This window comes from Sceloporus occidentalis, unplaced genomic scaffold, assembly GCF_023333645.1.
Source record: "Sceloporus occidentalis isolate IW3139 unplaced genomic scaffold, rSceOcc1.0.p SCAF_1, whole genome shotgun sequence".
NCBI classification, from domain to species: domain Eukaryota; kingdom Metazoa; phylum Chordata; class Lepidosauria; order Squamata; family Phrynosomatidae; genus Sceloporus; species Sceloporus occidentalis.
The window spans coordinates 22,725,799-22,737,856 of NW_028316981.1; positions in this window are offsets into that span (position 1 = coordinate 22,725,799).

Genomic DNA, 12,058 nt, shown 5'->3' on the forward strand with positions numbered 1-12,058 from the left:
AAATATTCCCAGTGCTTCCCTATGGGCAAATATTCCCAATGCTTCCCTATTGGCAAATATTCCCAATGCTTCCCTATGGGCAAATATTCCCAGTGCTTCCCTATGGGCAAATATTCCCAGTGCTTCCCTATGGGCAAACATTCCCAGTGCTGCCCTATGGGCAAACATTCCCAGTGCTGCCCTATGGGCAAACATTCCCAGTGCTGCCCTATGGGCAAACATTCCAGTGCTTCCCTATGGGCAAATATTCCCAGTGCTTCCCTATGGACAAACATTCCCAGTGCTTCCCTATGGACAAACATTCCCAGTGCTTCCCTATGGGCAAATATTCCCAGTGCTTCCCTATGGGCAAATATTCCCAGTGCTTCCCTATGGGCAAATATTCCCAATGCTTCCCTATGGGCAAATATTCCCAATGCTTCCCTATGGACAAATATTCCCAGTGCTTCCCTATGGGCAAATATTCCCAATGCTTCCCTATGGGCAAATATTCCCAGTGCTTCCCTATGGGCAAATATTCCCAATGCTTCCCTATGGGCAAATATTCCCAATGCTTCCCTATGGACAAATATTCCCAGTGCTTCCCTATGGGCAAATATTCCCAATGCTTCCCTATGGGCAAATATTCCCAGTGCTGCCCTATGGGCAAACATTCCCAGTGCTTCCCTATGGGCAAACATTCCCAGTGCTTCCCTATGGGCAAATATTCCCAGTGCTGCCCTATGGGCAAACATTCCCAATGCCTCCCTATGGACAAATATTCCCAGTGCTTCCCTATGGGCAAATATTCCCAGTGCTTCCCTATGGGCAAACATTCCCAGTGCTTCCCTATGGGCAAACATTCCCAGTGCTGCCCTATGGGCAAACATTCCCAGTGCTGCCCTATGGGCAAACATTCCCAGTGCTGCCCTATGGGCAAACATTCCCAGTGCTGCCCTATGGGCAAACATTCCCAGTGCTGCCCTATGGGCAAACATTCCCAGTGCTTCCCTATGGGCAAATATTCCCAGTGCTGCCCTATGGGCAAACATTCCCAATGCCTCCCTATGGACAAATATTCCCAGTGCTTCCCTATGGGCAAATATTCCCAGTGCTTCCCTATGGGCAAACATTCCCAGTGCTTCCCTATGGGCAAACATTCCCAGTGCTGCCCTATGGGCAAACATTCCCAGTGCTGCCCTATGGGCAAACATTCCCAGTGCTGCCCTATGGGCAAACATTCCCAGTGCTGCCCTATGGGCAAACATTCCCAGTGCTTCCCTATGGGCAAATATTCCCAGTGCTTCCCTATGGGCAAATATTCCCAGTGCTTCCCTATGGGCAAATATTCCCAGTGCTTCCCTATGGGCAAATATTCCCAGTGCTTCCCTATGGGCAAATATTCCCAGTGCTTCCCTATGGGCAAATATTCCCAGTGCTTCCCTATGGGCAAATATTCCCAGTGCTTCCCTATGGGCAAATATTCCCAGTGCTTCCCTATGGGCAAATATTCCCAGTGCTTCCCTATGGGCAAACATTCCCAGTGCTTCCCTATGGGCAAACATTCCCAGTGCTTCCCTATGGGCAAATATTCCCAATGCTTCCCTATGGGCAAATATTCCCAATGCTTCCCTATGGGCAAATATTCCCAATGCTTCCCTATGGGCAAATATTCCCAGTGCTTCCCTATGGGCAAATACTGTCATTTGCTTTACCTTACACAATTTCAACAAAACACCCTATATATAAATTTTCCCTATTACTTCCCTCTGCTTGCAGGTAAGAGTTTCCAAAGGGGCAGTTCCAACTTCCAGATGAATCTATCTAAAAACAATACTTAAAACAAAACAAAACAATATCATGTTATTGAGTAACTCTGAATCCCCAAAGACTAGGCCACTCCCACCCAGCATCCCTTTCCAACGTGGCTCACTGGGATTATTATTTCTCATTGCCTCCCCCACTTTTCTCTGTTTCTTCCTGTCATGCTCAGCTTTCTGCCTGCCCAGAGACCCCTCTCCTTGGGACATCCTTTGAGGCCAGAGTGAGACCTTGCTCTGGCCCCAGCCCTCCCTCCTCCTCCTCGGCCTCCGCTCCCCTGTGGCCCCTCCAGCCCCCTTCGCCCTGGGCCCTCTCCATGCCCCCCCCGACCCACACCCTCCCTGCCCTCACAGCCTCGCTTCCAGGGGCACTCTGGGGCCAAGGAGAGACTTTGGGGTTATCCTCCCTTTCTATTGGTCCAAGATTTGCATGGCTCCGCCTTCCACCACGCCCACCATTCTTCTCCGCTTCAGGTCTCTCCTTGTCTCCCTTCCACAGCTGCTGGGAGGGAGGTGGAGCGTCTGCCTCGAGGGAGGGAAACATTGCCACCTGCTGGCTATGGCAGTGGAATTGCAAGTGCAGCTGAAAAAATTACATTGGTCTCAAATTTGCATGGTCCTGCCTCAAGCCCCTCCCACCTTCTCTGCCATCTCCCCGCTTTCCATTGAGTCTCTGTCTCTGTGAGGGAGGCGGGGCCTCAGCCTTGAATCTGGGAGGAGGGAAGGAGGGAAGCAGCGCCACCTGGAGACAGGGAGGTTCTGCGCAGGAGAATGGCAGCTTCATGGAGATTGATTGATGATTCCCAGGAGTTCACCTCCCTTTTGGGGTTCCCTTTCTTTTTCATTTTTGGGAAAATGCAAGAAATGCACATTTTTGGTTTTATCAAACACAGTTTCATGAAATGTATTTAAAAGAGAAGATCCAAACTGGTTTAAACGCAAATGGGAAGAGCTCCAGGCCTTCTTCCTAAGCTGCTTCCAATGGCTGGGTGACTGTTGAGCCCATCATCCACAGAGGCCTCTTCTTCTCCCCTCTTTTGCTCTAATAGGGGCTGAACTGAGGCATATCACTTATGTGAGAACCACCAGATGTGCCTTCCAAAGGAAGCCTCTTCTTGATTCAAGGCAACTCAACAGAGGTGGCATGTAAATGTGGAAGACGAAGGCCATGTCATGTCCTACATTTATCTTAGATGGATGTGATTGTTGGTACTGCAGAGGAAGTAGCTGCACTGTAAATGGAGTGAACAACAACTGATCACAACAGAGATATCTCAATCTTCTTGTAACATGTTAAAATGCATCCAAGACAAGCCACAATTTTATCAATGTCTTGTTTTGATTGTGACAAAAAGATGTTGAAATCATTTCTTGAATCAAGTTATTAGAAATGTTGATTTTGTCATCAGTGACCTGGATTGGGTCAGTCATTTGGTGTAAATGAACCTTTCATGTTAACTTTGTCAGTTTGAATCAGAATTGAGCTGTTAGTAGTTGTGGTTGAAAACAAACACTATTGGTTTTAGTTAAAACCAGTTTATATTGTGGAGTAGAGATTGTTGGTCGTATTTTTTATTTGTTCATTTTGCTTATTGGGAGTAATAAAATGATTAACATCGCCCTAAGCTGGCATTCACCATTATTTGGAAGGCCATCAGGGGCCAAATCAGACAGTCCTTCTCAATTGGCAGCAACAACCACTGTTCAAAGGGATTTGAACTTATTTGGTATATGTCAGAACAAGTGATTTATCTGTGACATCTATTTTGAAATAGCTAGAGGAACCACTCTAGGCTCCTTGTGTTCATGACAAACTATCAACTGAAGCAGATCAGGCACTGTAGGTGTGCCAGTGGGTCAGATAACTGAGAACAACCTACCTGCTTGAAGGTGTTCTTCATTGATCTTACCCTTTGTTTGGTCAGGTAGACTCTGGTCAGCAATGCATCTACAACCACTCCAAAGTGTTGTAGCTTCTAGGTTGTTCTTTTCATGAGTTAGCAGAAAACCATGTCTGGATAGGAAGGAAAGCACAACTCGACATCTGCTACATCTTATGGAAGAGAAACAGATCTGACCAGAACATTGTGAGGTTATGCGTATATATGAAGATCTCACTGTTTTAATGTGTCCCTATCAGTGTAACGAGTGTCAGCGAAAAACAACAACACAACAGACTGAATTGTAGAGCCTTGTATGCAAAAAGCTTACCCCGATAAGCAATGTGTAGATAATTGTGATGAGGTAGGTGGATTGGGATGCAGAAACAACTACAAATAAGCACAGGGACACACAAGGTCATGGAGCTGAAGTGCCTCCAGGATTTTCTAGAGACTCCCCAGTCTGAACCTGTATTTTATAAACCAATTGACCCATGTTAGCTCTAGCACCACACTCTAAATTTGGTTTTTGTTTGTTTTAAATGTAGAATGAAAGAAGATTGGAACAAGTCTCTTTTGTTTTTATAAAAATAGTATAGTTTTTTATGGCCCCAATACTAATGAGATGTTTTGTGGCTTTTAGCATCAGCCAATGATTATTTGCCTTCCTCGTCTTGAGGAAGCAACGAAATAGTGATGAGAATGGTATAGAAGTATATCTGAGCAAATTTTTCAGAGTTCAGAGGACCCATAGGTCTGCTGAATTTCTTATGAAAGATGAAAGACTGCAGTCTTCCTCCCACCCTTTAGCACCAGTCAGCCAGGACTGAGGCGATTTGTGTCATTGTTTGACAACAGAAGTATTGCCACTGAAATTGTTGTTGTAGGAGCAGATGAAGCCTCCTCTGTCAGAGAGAGAGCTCTAGAAATGGAGTCTATGACCCTGACAAGGATTCTATTCTAGTCTATTCTGGGGCCATAGCAAACTCCACAGGGACCTCCTAAAACAAAAGACAGCACTTTGCCCATAGGGAAACCATACTTGCCCATAGGGAATCATTGGGGAATATTTACCCATAGGGAATTATAGGAGAATACTTGCTCATAGGGAATCGTAGACGGATCTCTTCCGGAAGGCCTTTCCAGACTAGCTCCACCTCTATTTACCTTCCTCCCCCCTACTTCTCCAATCCTTTTTCTTACTAATTTCCTACTAATCCTCTATTGATTTTAACTTATTTTGTACTATTGTTTTAATGTTCTCTGGTTTAATCTCTTTTTAATATTATGTACTATGTTTTTATACTGGGGAGGGATAGTGGTTTTTGGAGCTTTTAACTGTGTCTTCATTTTATTGTTGTAATCCGCTTGGCTTTCAAGTGATTAAGCATAATAATAATAATAATCATTACTATTACTATAGGAGAACAATTTCCCATAGGGAATCACTGGAGAATACTTTCCCAAAAGGAATTGCTTGAAATGATTGACATGCCTTTGGAAGTGGTGCAAACCCTGCGCATGGCAGAGCGACTGTTGTACCCATCATCCACAGAGGCACTTTCTCCTTTACTTTGAGAAGAGCTCTTGCAAAGTCCATTGTCAAAGGCTCCCTCTTGGATGGCCTCCAAAAGAACAGAGAAGAAGGTCATTGCTCTGCTGCCTTCTTTGTTGCAACAAGATACAAAAAGGCTGAAAACATCTGAAAGCAAATAGATCCATAAACGATTTAACCTTCCTCTCACTTTTGTTGCAATAAATGGTACCCTAAAAGGGCATATTTGCCTGACTGGCCACCCAGAGCCCCCTCTCCTTGGGACATCCTTCCAGGCCAGAGTGAGACCTTTCCCTTACCCCAGCCCTCACTCTGCCTGCCTCCACCTCCACTCCCTCGCCAGCCCCAGAAGCCCCCTTCGCTCACGGCCCTCTCCACAGCCCCCCACAGCCGCCCCCCCACCCTCACAGCCTCGCCTCCAGGGGGACTCTTCAGCAACAGGAGAGGCTTTGGGGCTATTCTCACACCCGATTGGTCCAAGATTTGCATGATCCCGCCCTTGCCCACACCCACTAGCTTCAGGTGGTCTCAGTTCCATGGCCTCTAGGAGGGAGGCGGAGCATCAGCCTCAAGGAAACAGCGCCACCTGCTGGCCACGCCTCTGGAATTGCAAGAGCAGCTGAAGAAATTACATTTTCGCCTCTCTCCCCATTGGTGCCAAATTTGCATAGTCCTGCTCTTGGTCCCTCCCACCCTCTCCCTGCCTTCCATTGGGTCTCTGTCTCTGGGAGGGAGGCGGGGCCTCAGCCTTGAGTCTGGGAGGAAGAAGCCTCTTTTCCTGTAGTTTGCATCCATTGTTCTGGGTCCTATTCTCTGGAGGGCTATCTGCAAATACCTTTGTAAGACTGTGTTTCTGGTCCCTGAATAACCCACTAGATCTCTCTCTCCGTTCTGCTGTCGTCCATCCGTTGTCTTCTGAGACACTTGTTTTGTACCTTTTGTCTTTCTTTGTTCATCAATATGGGTCCAACACCATTGGAATAATTTAAATCCTTTTTAATGTACTTTTTCGTTATGTTTTTAATTGTACTGTGTTTTTTTAATGTTATGAAGCCACTCTGAGTCCCAGTTCTGGGGAAAGAGGGGGATAGAAATAAATAATAATAATAATAATAAAACACACGGCAGAAACAATCCGGTTTGAGACCCCTTTAACAGCCCTGGCTCAGTGCTAGGGAACCATGGGAAACTATAGTTTGCTGTGGCCCCAGAGCTCTCTCTGACAGAGAAGGCCCAATGTTTCACAAAACTACAGTTCCCAGAATGCCCTAGCATTGAGCCAGGGCCATTAAAGTGGTCTCAGACTAGGAGACAGACACAGATATGAACTTGAACCACTAACAAAGGAAAGCAAATAGTATAAAATAGGCAGCACTGAAACCTGTTGGGATGAGTCTTATGAAAGGAAAGGACTAATAGAGGGGTATAACCTTTCAAAGAGAAATAGGCCAAAAAGGAAAGGAGAGGAATAGCTTTATATATCAGGGATGTTCAAAGAGAATCCTTGTGGAGACTGTCCTCCAGCCAGCTCCCATATCCAGGATGTGGTCAGAAGGGCTGCCAGATCCAGAAAAACAACCACCCAAAGGGAAGGTATGTTTACCATAGATCAAAGAAATCTCAGAAAGAATAAGGAAACTGGTGAGGAAACACAACCTCCAAATGGTCTACAAACCCACTGAGGAAATCCAGCACATGGTGCGCTCAGCAAAGGACAGGAGGGACCCTCTCGCGGCCGCAGGAGTTTAGCGCATATGGTGCAGCTGCAGAGAAGTCTCCATAGGGACCACCAAACGCAGCGTTCAAACACAAATCAAGGAACATGAGAGACACTGCAGACTGAGTCGGCCAGAAAAACCAGCAAGAGAAGAACACATTAGAAACCGTCCTGGGCATAAAAGACTGGCATTCTGGACCATGGCAACAGCTTTCAGGCCAGAATGCAGAGGGAGGCCATTGAAACCCATAAGCACTTGGACAACTTCAAGAGGAAAGAAGAAACCCTGAAAGTAAACAAAGCTCCAAAACACACAGCAGAAATAATCCAGTCTGAGACCACTTTAACTGCCTTGGCTCAATGCTAGGGAATTCTGGGAACTGTAGTTTTGTGAGACATTTAGCCTTCTGTGTCAGAGACCTCTGGGGCCAGAAGAAACTACAATTCCCAGAATTCCCTAGCATTGAGCCAGCGCAGTTAAAGCGGCCTCAGACTGGATGACTTCTGCAGTGTGTTTTGGACCAAGGTTTGGCTCCCAGTCCTGAAAACCCCCAAAATCAAGACCCAGCAAATGGAGATGAGAACCACCCAGAGTCAGGGGGGCTCCCAGCAGAGAAGAGATCCCCAACTCTATGGACCCTCTGCAGGCCTTGCCCTTCAGGAACAGAACCATCCAGAGATGCACATGGGCATCCCTTCCCCATAAACCACAGTATATGTGCCCCACTCTCTTCCATGCCAGCGTCCTCTGAAGGTGCCAGCCACAGATGCTGGCGAAACCTCAGGAATGCACTCTTCCAGAACATGGTCTCATGGCCTGGAAAACCCACAGAAATACTATTACTACTATTATTTGGTTGGTTTTTGATTTTGTGAAGAAGCGGGTTAGGTTCAAAACACACGGCAGAAGAATCCAGTTTGAAACGGCTTTAAGAACCCTGGCTGAGTGCCAGGGAATTCTGGGAATTGCAGTTGGCCGTGGGACCAGAGCTCTCTCTGACAGAGAAGGCTCAATGTCTCACAAAACTCCAGTTCCCAGAATGCCCCAGCATTGACCCGGGGCAGTCAAAGCCAGGGCTGGGGAGTAGTGGCCATTTGGGGGTTACTCCTTGTCCTATTCTGGAGTAAGGTGTTTTTCCTTAGGGTTAACTCCTACTCCTACTATACTCCTCAATTAAAAGAAATCATATTACAGAAAAGGAAATTACATTAGACAGTGCAATATAATAATTTGGGTGCGTTTGTATATCTGTTGTTACTCCTTATTGCTACTCCTACTCCTTACTGCTCAGCCCTGGTTAAAGCAGTCTCAAACTGGATTATTTCCGCAGTGTGTTTTGGACCTTAGGACTACATTCCCACTATGATTGAAAGGGAATTGCTGATCAGGTTAATAAATAGTAATAATAATAGTAATAATAATAAGTGTAATCACTTCTTTTTTGGCACGATTGCCATCCGTAGTAGTTTGCACCGCTTCAAAATAGATGTCAATCATCTCTGTGTCTCATCAGTAACATAAACAGCACCCCGACTTGGGAACTATATCTAGATCTATGTCTGAATGGATAGAAGATTCAGTCCATTGGTTTTGCAGCTACTTGCCTCACTATGAGCTGTGGTCGGATCGCCTGAGTAATTGCAAGTAGTTGCAAAACCCATCAATCAAATCTTCTATCAATGTAGACATATATATATATATATATATATATATATTGTTCCTGAGCAGGGCTTCCAAGGTTGCTGCTTACATCACTGAAGACACATAGATGATTGCAAAGCGGCAAAGAAGATCCGCTTTCATGGTGGGAATGATGGAAGGAGCGAAGGTGGATGGCAAACCAGTGTAAACCTAAATGGGAATGAACCCTAGGTCTTCCCATGGGGCTTCCTGTGCACAGCAGAGCGACTGTTGCCCCCATCATCCACAGAGGCATCCATCTCCACCTTCCTTTTGCTCTGAGAGGAGCTCCTGCAAAGTCCAGCTTTGCCCGGGCCAAGGCTCCCTCAAAACCAGCCTCTGAAGGAGATAATAAACAGGTTACTATCAAAGCTATCTCAACAAGATACAAAAAGGCTGCAGAAAAAACCAGACATGGATAACATCTGCTGCATCTCAGAATTCAAGAAAGACCAGCGGATGATTATAGAGTCAACATAAGCCTCTAAAGATATGCCCAGCTTCCTGGCCGCCCAGAGACCCCTCTCCTTGGGACGTCCTTCGAGGCCAGAGTGAGGCCTTGGCCTGGCCCCAGCCCTCCCTCTTTCTTCTGCACCTCTGCTCCCCTCCAGCCCCAGAATCCCCCTTCGCCCAGGGCCCTCTCCATGCCCCCCCAACCCACAGCCTCCCTGCCCTCACTGCCTCGCCTCCAGGGGCACTCTAGGGCCCAGCAGAGACTTCGGGGCTCTGCTCCCATCCGATTGGTCCAGGATTTGCATGGCCCCGCCCTCGACCACGCCAACCCTTCCTCTCAGCTTCAGGTCTCTCCTTGTCTCCGTTCCATGGCTGCTGGGAGGGAGGCGGAGCATCAGTCGAGGGAGGGACACAGCGCCACTGCCTGGCCATGCCACTGGAACTGCAAGTGCAGCTGAAGCCAGGGCTGGGGAGTATTTGGGGGTTACTCCTTCCTTAGATGTTTTTCTTAGTGTTAAGTCCTACTCCTAGTATACTCCTCAATGAGTTTTTTCTTCATACCACCTAAAACAAAAAAATAAAAATTTAAAATTTAAAGTAGTGGAATATAATTTTAAAAATTGGTGTTTGCATTTAGAATAGAATAAGAGGAATAAGGAGCAACAAATACATTTAGTCACTCCTTATTCCTTCTCCTACTCCAGGAAACCCTCTTACTCCTTACTCCCCAGCCCTGGCTAAAGTAGTCTCAAACTGGATTATTTCCGCAGTGTGTTTTGGACCTTAGGACCGCGTTCCCAATATGATTTAAAGTGAATTGCTGATCAAGTTAATAAGTAGTAGTAATAATAATAATAATAATAATAAGTGTAGTCGCTTCTTTTTTGGCATGATTGTCCTCCACTTCAAAATGCATGTCAATCATCTGTGCATCATCAGTAATGTAAACAGCACCTCAGCTTTGGAACTATATATATATATATATATATATATATATATATATAATTGATAGAGGATTCAGTCCATTGGTTTTGCAGCCTGGGTAACTGCAAGTAGTTGCAAAACCATTGAAGTGACTCTTCTATCAATATATGTGTGTGTTCCTGAGCTGCAAAAACTGTGAACCAAGGAAAGGCCTGGATAAGACCTGCTCCATCAGTTCCTTCTCCTTCTTGCTTTCGGTTTCGATTCTGGAGCAGCCTTTCTTTGCCTTTTCCTTCATCTCTGGTGACTTTCACACGGAAACGGGGACTTTTCAGAGCTTTTGGTGTGATTTTGGTGCCTGGTTCTATTTCAGTGCATTTTGGGTGACTTTTGCCTACTTCAGCTCCAGCCCTGACTCAGAGCCAGGCTGGCTACAGAGCAACCAATCCTTTGCAGTGTCTCGCACACGCTAGCCATTTTCAGCCAATCAGAGAGAGGACTGGAGAGTGGTCGCCGCCCCCGCCCTCAGGAAGTGCTCTCTCTCTCTCTCTCTCTCTCAGCCCCCGACTCCCTCTTAAGTCTAGCTTTATTAGACTTAAGCGTACTTCCTCAGATGCATGGGAATTGTAGTTCATTGTGGCACCAGAGCTCTTTCTCACAAAACTACAATTCCCAGGGTTCCCTAGCACTGAGCCAGGGCAGTTAAAGCGGTCTCAAACTGGATTATTTCTGCAGTATGGATTGGACCTTGAGCATTTTTAATAACTAAGGTCCAAAACACATTGCAGAAATAATCCAGTTTGTGACTGCTTTAACTCTCCAGTGCTAGGGAATCCTGGGAATTGTAGTTTGTTGTGGCACCAGAGGTCTTTCTGATAGAGAAGGCTCAATGTCTCACAAAACTACCATTCCCAGGATTCCCTAGCACTGAGCCAGGGCAGCTAAAGCGGTCTCAAACTGGATTATTTCTGCAGTGTGTCTTGGACCCAACTCAGGCTGCATCTTCACTCCAGAGACAATCCCGTTTCATACCGTTTTTACTGCCATGGCCCAGTGCTATGAAATCCTGGGAATTGTAGTTTGTTGTCACACCAGAGTTTGCTGAGAGAGAAGGTTAAATGTCTCACAAAACTAGAATTCCCAGGATTCCATAGCACTGAGCCATGGCAATTAAAGGGTTGTCAAACTAGATTTATTTCTGCAGTGCGGTTGCAGCCGAACACGTTTCTATTTGGCACAAAGCTTCCTGGAGCCCCTTCATGTCAAAATAAACCTCTTAAAAGTATTAGAAGGACTGAAGGATTCTTTGGTTGGTTTTAATGGTAATTTTGAGAGTTGAAATCAGTTCCAATTATTTTTATTCAATTAGGGCTATGTTTTATTGCCATATGAACATTACGGGGACTTTTCGGGGATTTTGGCTGAATATTTGGTGAGAGACGGGGGGATTTGGTGAGTTTTGGGCCAAACGTTTGGGGAATGATCTCGGAGGCGTGTTGGCATTTGGCCAGTGTTGCCAATTTCGTGACTTTCACACGAAAACGGTGACTTTTCAGAGCTTTTTGTGTGATTTTGGTGCCTGGCTCTATTTCAGTGCATTTTTGGTGACTTTGGCCCATTTCTGGGAACGAGGCTGGCTACAGAGCAACCAACCCTTTGGAGTGTAACAGTTTTCAGCCAATCAGAGAGAGGACTGGAGAAAACACTCTCTCTCTCTCTCTCTCTCTCTCTCCATGACTCCCTCTGAGAGCAAGGCTACAGAGCAAGAGCAAACCAACCCCATTTGGAGGAATCACACTAACAGTTTTCAGCCAATCAGAGAGAGGACAGGCATTCTCAGGCTCTCCAGGGCAAAGCAAAGTGGCGGTAGGGGAGACAAGGAGGCAGGCAACCAGGCACAAAGTGTTGCCCAGGAAGAGTGAGGGATCTTGGCTGGCTTAATCCCAATTGCCTTGGATTTCCAAGTAAGACATAAGTTTTAAGGCACACAAAGGCAATACTTGATCATGGTCTCATGGCTTGATGTTGTGGACTTCTGTGTCTGCCTGA